This window comes from Marasmius oreades, chromosome 1 (assembly GCF_018924745.1).
Source record: "Marasmius oreades isolate 03SP1 chromosome 1, whole genome shotgun sequence".
Lineage (NCBI taxonomy): Eukaryota > Fungi > Basidiomycota > Agaricomycetes > Agaricales > Marasmiaceae > Marasmius > Marasmius oreades.
The window spans coordinates 2,459,378-2,466,680 of NC_057323.1; positions in this window are offsets into that span (position 1 = coordinate 2,459,378).

Here is a 7,303-nt window from a genome sequence, read left to right on the forward strand (position 1 = left end):
TGGTAAGCGGCTATGAAGATATTGTTAGTCTTGAGAAAGAAGGAAAATATTAGGAGAACTTACTTCTGGGGAAGGAGAAGGTTTCAGGTCCTCTTCGGACTCGATTTCGTCTTCCTCTTCCTCAGAAGAGACTACTGCCTTGGATCTCTTCGACGTTGGCTATAGAATGGTTAGAAGAAGTCTAAGAGGGGAAATGACAGCTTACCTTGTGCATAGCGGTCTGTTTGAGACGTTTAGCTGGGGGATCGTCGACGATTTCGACTTCAGAGGAAGAGGCCTTCTTGTCGTTCTCTTCAGACCGGCGTCGTTTTGAAGACATCATGCGGACCATTCGGTATCCGGGATGCCAGGGAGAGTAAGGGCGAAGTTCAAGATCGGGGAGAACATCGTATAGAAAGTTGACGGAAGGCGCAGCCTTAAAGTTATGTTGAGGCTACGGAAGACAGTTAGTATCGAAGACAAAAGAAAGGAAATATGGAACGCACAAGGTTATATGTCGCCCAAGTGGCGAGTTCATCAGCAGAAAGCACCCAGGAAGCTTCGTAACGTTGAGAATTCGCTATCCTTGAGGCAGCAGAAAGGATCGATCCCACTGCAGGAGGGAAGCTTCGATGAAATGAAAACTTGCGGAATTCGAAAGCCAAGTGATCCTAGAGTGCGAAACGCGTCAGAAATGAAACAGAAAAGAATAGACAGGAAAATAACACGTACCAGCTCTGTTCCGCAATGCTTGAGAGCACAGAGGAGGAGTCCGTCGCGTGAAAGTTCTTCAGAGGGAGGAAACGTGATTGCGTCGCCGAATGTGCGGTGTATTGTGAACATGGCCTCATTGAAGGACGAAAGATCGCTGAGCGCCGCTGGTGAAAGGCCCGAAAGCGACGAAGAGGAAGACATGGTAGAAAAAGGGAGGGAGGAGAGTTGGAAAACGAACCCTTGAACCTTGAAAATATAAAAGGGGCGATCGGCAAACCCCAAATTGACTTAGAAATATTTTGAACATACCTCTCGTGGAAGTAGTGGAGTGGGAAAGTTCTAAATAAGGAAACCTTAGCTACAGATCTTGAAAACGAGTTGATGGCTAACTCGCTAGTGCATAATCAATTCAATTTGATATCGATAAGGCTTCTAAGCGAGATATATGAAGGAACCGATTGATGTGGGGGCTTAGAGTCCTCGGGAAAGAAATTTTGGACTTCGAGGAGGTCTAATCAACCAAAGAACATTGCGAAACAGGTCGTAGACATTGCGGATTGACTCCGGACAAAGATAATATGGACTGAGGACAGTCCTTTCTTTTGTTAGGGGGAGATATCGCGGATATAATCTACTAGTACCTAAATAAACGCATTTTTAACATTTTTATATATAATATAATCAAAATGGGAACATAATATGAGGATTAGAGCAAGCCCAAGCTGCTAGTCAAAGCACGGGTCTATTTGCGGGTTATCCGAAGTACAGAAAGTACGAAACACCCTATAGATGAGAGTCTTCGACGTTCTGAAACCTGTAGGAACTGATGAAGCAGCCTTTAAAAACCTTCGTTCATTTGGATAGGCCTCGTCTCACTCGCAATTACCTGTAGCAAACATGGGGACACTTGATTTTACTATCAATTTATTGATTTCTTCGATATTGGTTGAAAAGACGGAAACAACTCTTAGAAGTACATCTGGAAGTAACAATCGGACGGATGTAACTATCTAAAGTCCACTTCGGACTTAAGGAACGGAAACAATGCCGGTGGCTGTAACTTACAGCTGGAAACAAGAAAAGGGGTGGATGTCAACAATATCCGGTCAGAAAGGATATTCTACCAGGAAAGAACCATAGAAACGATCCCTGGAATGTAGATTGAACAGTTTTGGACTATTCCAGATCGGATAGAACAAGAGAGAACAAGGGAGCACATGGGGACTCGCCTTGGAAACAAAAAGGGGTCACGATGTATCCACATGTGCAAATGTCAAAGATATCCGACTCGGAACAGGAATAAAGAAAATATGAGGAAAAGGAATAAGGAGTACTATATTCTGGACAGTTTTATATCTAATTGACATGTACTATACCTGATTAAGGGTACTTTGGTATCTCTGAAAGGGATTTCTCTATATTTTCGACTTTTTACCATATCTTCGACGTTTGATTATTATTTATTCGAAAAGGCGTTAATGGGCGAAGAATACCACTCAAGAGTCAACCTAATATCAGAGCTACGGGAGTAGCACCAACACCAAATCAACTCAAAAACTAGTAAACCTCCGTGTAAAGTCTATCAATAACTCTACACACCAGGAAAGATTGCAAGGGTGGACTGCTTGGCAAAGGTTACGCACAAGATCACAGTCTCAATATCGTATGAAGGTTTTATGAAATCAATGTGAAACTGCAAGTGTAAAACACCACAGCTACAGGGATTCTAGGGTGTGTAGAGGCTCTGTTTATTGTCCAGTGGACTAAGCGGGACTATGAATTTCGTCTACGGTAAGACTAATTTGAACGATTGGAGACTATTGCCCTCGACGGACACGAAAACTAAGTCCTCGGCGGACACGAACACTAAGACCCTCGACGGATCACGAAACAGTAATCAAGACCTCGGCGGCCTACGGACGGATAGTTCTCTAGTTTCGACCTCGACGGTCTCGTATGTTCAAATCAAATCTTATCGTATCACTGCACAAAGACAGGGCAAATCTCTCTCTATTGGTGTCAAGAGCAGTTACTCACGGGCAACCCACTCAGGACTTTCCTATGCACGGGTAGTACTTCTTTTATCTACGGATACATGAGCTGCTTTTATACTACTTCTATGCTAGCTTTGTAATCCTATCTCTACCTGTTTTATCTCTAAAAATAATGCACCGTAGCTACGAATCCATGTGGAATCTTATTGCTAGGGACTGCTACATGTGCAGAATCTTGTCTACGGAGCTTTTCCGTATTCGAATCATATGTTTTGGACCAATCTGGACCGTTCTTCATTCTTGTTTCAGCATGTAGAATGGACCTACATAGGTGTACCATATGGTATTTCCTGCCTACGGACCTTATCCTGCATTTCGACGTTATCAAATCATATGGACTTTGTGTGTCCAAGTAGTTCCAGCATATGGATCAAGAGTTCCGAATCGCCATAGCACATGAACAGCGTGGACTCCGAGATCCGTTGTTCATTCCTGCCTGGTTCCTAGGTACTCTATCTGTGATCTGGGATCTGTATCATGTCTTTTTGTCTTTTCCTCAGATCGGGACTCGATCTACGGTCGTATCAAATTTCTCCTAGTCTGCGTGGTCCTATGTCCGATTTCTTGTCAACTAAATCCCCCGTAGAAGTAGGTACTCCTAGTATGAAGGTCTTTTTACTCCGTTAAGTTCTGCTATGAATGGTTCTGTGAAGACTACAAGTCTTCTAATAATACAATCCCTTGATATGCCAGTGCATAGTAGAATGTAGAGAGTAGAACTTGGTGAAATACCGCTTAAGTCCTCTGCTCATAGTGTTCTACAGGTTTCGAACGGTCATACAGTTTTCTGACACAATCTACGGCTCTCTCCAACTGGTCTAGCTGCGCCTTCGGCACATTCTACTAGCGGCACTAGCTTTAACTAGCAATTCGGGCTCACTCTAGTTCTTAATACGATAAATATCGCTCCGTAGCACTGTTTAAAGTGCAAAAAGAACCATGTAGCATAGTCAACTAAGTCGCATTATCTCCCCCAAACAAAAGAGGACTGTCCCCAGTCCATCTACGGACTGAGTACAACATCATCTTCTATCATTTGAATTGATCTACGGCTCTTTCATTTGGTAGTTCTACTAAAAGCCTTCAAAATGGCCCGTAGATCTACTCCATCTTATCTACGGTATACACTCTAGCGTATAACCGTCAAGTCTCTGACTTGGAGAAATTTTGAGCTCAAGCTCTACGCTGACCAGCGCTAATGTTCCCAAAAAGGAAATGTTCCGACATCAAAATGATTTTCCCACGCCAGAACTCCTACGATGCAATGTTCCGTCATTAATTACTTCCATCATTTCTTAATTATGGCCTCATCATTCCGTAGATGATTCCAACAGCCTCGAGGCTTTAATTTCCGTAGATCTGGAATATTCTACAACATTCTGCGATGTTCTATGGTCATGTGCTGGTTCATATTTCGGATTTGGCTATAAAAACCGCAGCAGTTGGACTTAGCAGAAAATTTCTTTCCTCCCTTCTCCCACCTACTCTACGGTCGCTCTTCGCCGCCGTCGCTCAAATCTCTTTCATCACTACACTCAATGTCCTCAATGTGTGTGTAAACAATCTACGGAGGCTTCGGAGTCTGCTCCGAGGCCCGTAGATTGTTTCTTTTCTTATATGTTTTTATGGTGTTGGATACTAACACAACACCATAGGTCATTTTCCCATGCCTCCCAAACAATCCAGCAAAAGTAAGGGCAAGGCTAGGGCTGTTTCAGCTGCACCTTCTCCTCCTCCGCCCGCTATTCTCGATGTTCTGGAGGAAAACCTCCGACATATCCATGACTGGACGGCGGGACTTCAAATCCAATATATCGCCAATGCAATCGACGTGCCCTGCATGCGGTGGGAGTTTCAGAAGAATAGCAGCCTCTTGGTGCGTATCCATTCACTCATTTCTAGCTCATTTTATTCTAAACCTGCCGTAGAACGACACCCATCGACAGCTGCTCCAGTATCTCGGACAGGGCTGGGTTACCCCGGCACTTCGTATGATGGCTTCGCTGTCGACGCTGGCGGACGACTGGGTAGTTCCATTCGATGAATGGCGCTATACCCCCGAAGACTCCGAAGCGCTTCTGGATCGGTTTGGTGGGGTAAGATACTTCTATTATTTCCCCACAATTTTCTAAATCGAAACCGTAGACTTTCTTCTTTGATCAACCGCCCCCAGAGGTGTATCTTCCAAATGCTCCTAGGTTAGATCCTCGATCTACGGTAAGTTCTCATCTTTATTCTATCTCTGAGGAAGCTTAAAGTTCGATCGTAGCTCCCTCCCAACTCTCACCTCCTTTCGCCAGCTGTAGCTTCAGGTTCAGCAGAAGCAGAAGTGACTATGGGTTCAACCCTAGTAACCGATACTCTTCGTTCCCTTGGTTCATCCAGGGAAGTAGAGACTTCTTCTGCAGGGGCTGGACCATTGAGAATTCAGTCGAAGCGCAAGGTAAGCTACTGTTTTCGTATCATCTTGTCATGTTGTTCACAAATTTTAGGCTCCTGAATCGCCTACGGCAGGGCCGTCGCACTCTAAAAGGTCAAAGCCAGTCAAGGCTTTTGTCCACTGAGTCGCTTTTGCCAAGTCTTCGGGTGATGACGACTCTTCTTTGCCAACCGTGAGTCTAAGTTTCTTCTCGTCTATATCTTTTAATTTCTGAATTCTGTTCTAGCGTTACAAAACTTGATCTCGCACAAAGAAGAGTGCTGTCCCCGCAGTTTCTGAGTCTGAAGCTATGGAGGTGGACCCTCCTTCTGCTCCATCCCCTTCAAAGGTTTCGAAAGGAAAGGGCAAAGAAAAGGTGACTCCTAAGCTCCCTGCCGCGTCCGTAGAGGATCTGTGGACTTCCTCCGCTCCGGCTCACCGCTTTCCCGAATCCTGGATCGGGGAGGCCCGTAGTGAGTTCTTTGTCCTTTATCCTCATCATTCTCTGGCTAAAACCGTAACTCAGAAATGGATCTCCAATTCAATTTAGGTGAGGCCAAGTTAAGCCTCGAGTCTCTTTTGAAAGCCGGCCGCTCCGTAGCCTTTGTAAGTCCATCCTCTTTTGTTTTTCATGTCATTCAACACTGAACCACTTAGTTCAATCGTTTTACCCCGTGCGGTCGCTGCTCTCACTTTGGTTACAAAGATTGTACGCCAACTTGGGTGCCTAGCGGAAAGACTGGCCACCGCCCCTCATGTGCTCGCTGCTTCGCTGGGAAGCAAAAATGTACCTTTTTTGATCCCGACGATACTATGATGGGGTTGAAAAAGCTCGAGGTTGCTTCTAGCAACAACCAACGTACATGTTTCGCCCTTTCTAACTGTCAATCTTTTCTAATTCTCCGTCTCTAAGTGTTGGCCAAGATCGTTCTACGGCTCCTCCACGAGCTACAAGCGTTCGAGGACCTTTGTATCGCGCTGCTGGCCACATACAAGTCTGCCCTTTCTGTGTGGACTAACATTCAAGAAAGCCAGCGGATGCTGCGGATAGCTGGGAGGGACCCCGTGGAAGTTTTCAAAGGTCTTCAGACCGATGAAGACTTCCACATGTCTCCTTCTCAAGTTACCGCTCTCGCCGAGGCCCTTGGTTGGCCCATCTCGGCTCTTGTTGCTGGTGAAGCTGAGGAGGATGTTCCAGCTGTAAGCTTCACTTTCTCTTATCTATGGGAGTTTCCAATTCGTATCTGATCTCACTGTTCTAGCCCTCTACTTCTATCGATCCCCCAGTTTCTGTAACTACTTCTGGAATCTCCGAGAAGGAAAGTGAGGCTGAAGAGGAGGGGGATGACAATGAAGAGTCTGATGAGTCTTCATCGGGCTCTTCATCACCTTCTGGTAATGCTGTGTCCCCCGTAGCAAAGTCTGCTACAGTCCAGGAGGAGGCTGAGGTTCCTCCAGCTCCGAGATCCGTAAGTCAATCATTTCGTTTCAATATTAAAGAAAAATGTTCCTTTTATTCACATCGTTTCCAGGAAGTGGAGGTCACCATCAAAGACTTGATTGACGACGAAGCCGAGGAAGCAGTAAGTCCCCACCATTTCCGTAGAGAACTTCTAATCTCTCTTCTCTAGAGTTCCGACGATTCAAGTGCGGAAGAAGAAGAGGGGGACAGTGAGGACGAGGGAGAATCTTCGGATTCTTCCTCTCCTTCTGGCCGCCGCTCTCTCGATCCAGTTTCTAAGGCGGTCATTGCCAAGCTGGATCAAGACAGGCGAGCTGTCGAGAGGGCATTTGGCCTTCAGCCGCAGCGCAAAAGGTAAGTTCGATATCTCTATCTTATAAATTCAAAGTTGCTAACTCTTTGTTAGAGCTTAGTAGTCTTTCTTCCTTTGGACTTCTTCTAGTATCAAATCCGTAGTCGTTTTCGTATCTTCTTGGTTGTATCAATAGTCTACTTTTATTGTAGCTCTCTTGATTCTTGTATTGGGCATCTGCCTTCTTATCTTGTATTCTTGGTATGCGCTACGGCGCCTAAATTCCTCTTTCTGTATTTCTAATCTCATATCTTGTACTTCAATCAAAATTTGTTTGATTTGTATACAGTGTGAACTAAGTTCTAATAAGCTCAACCTGAAAC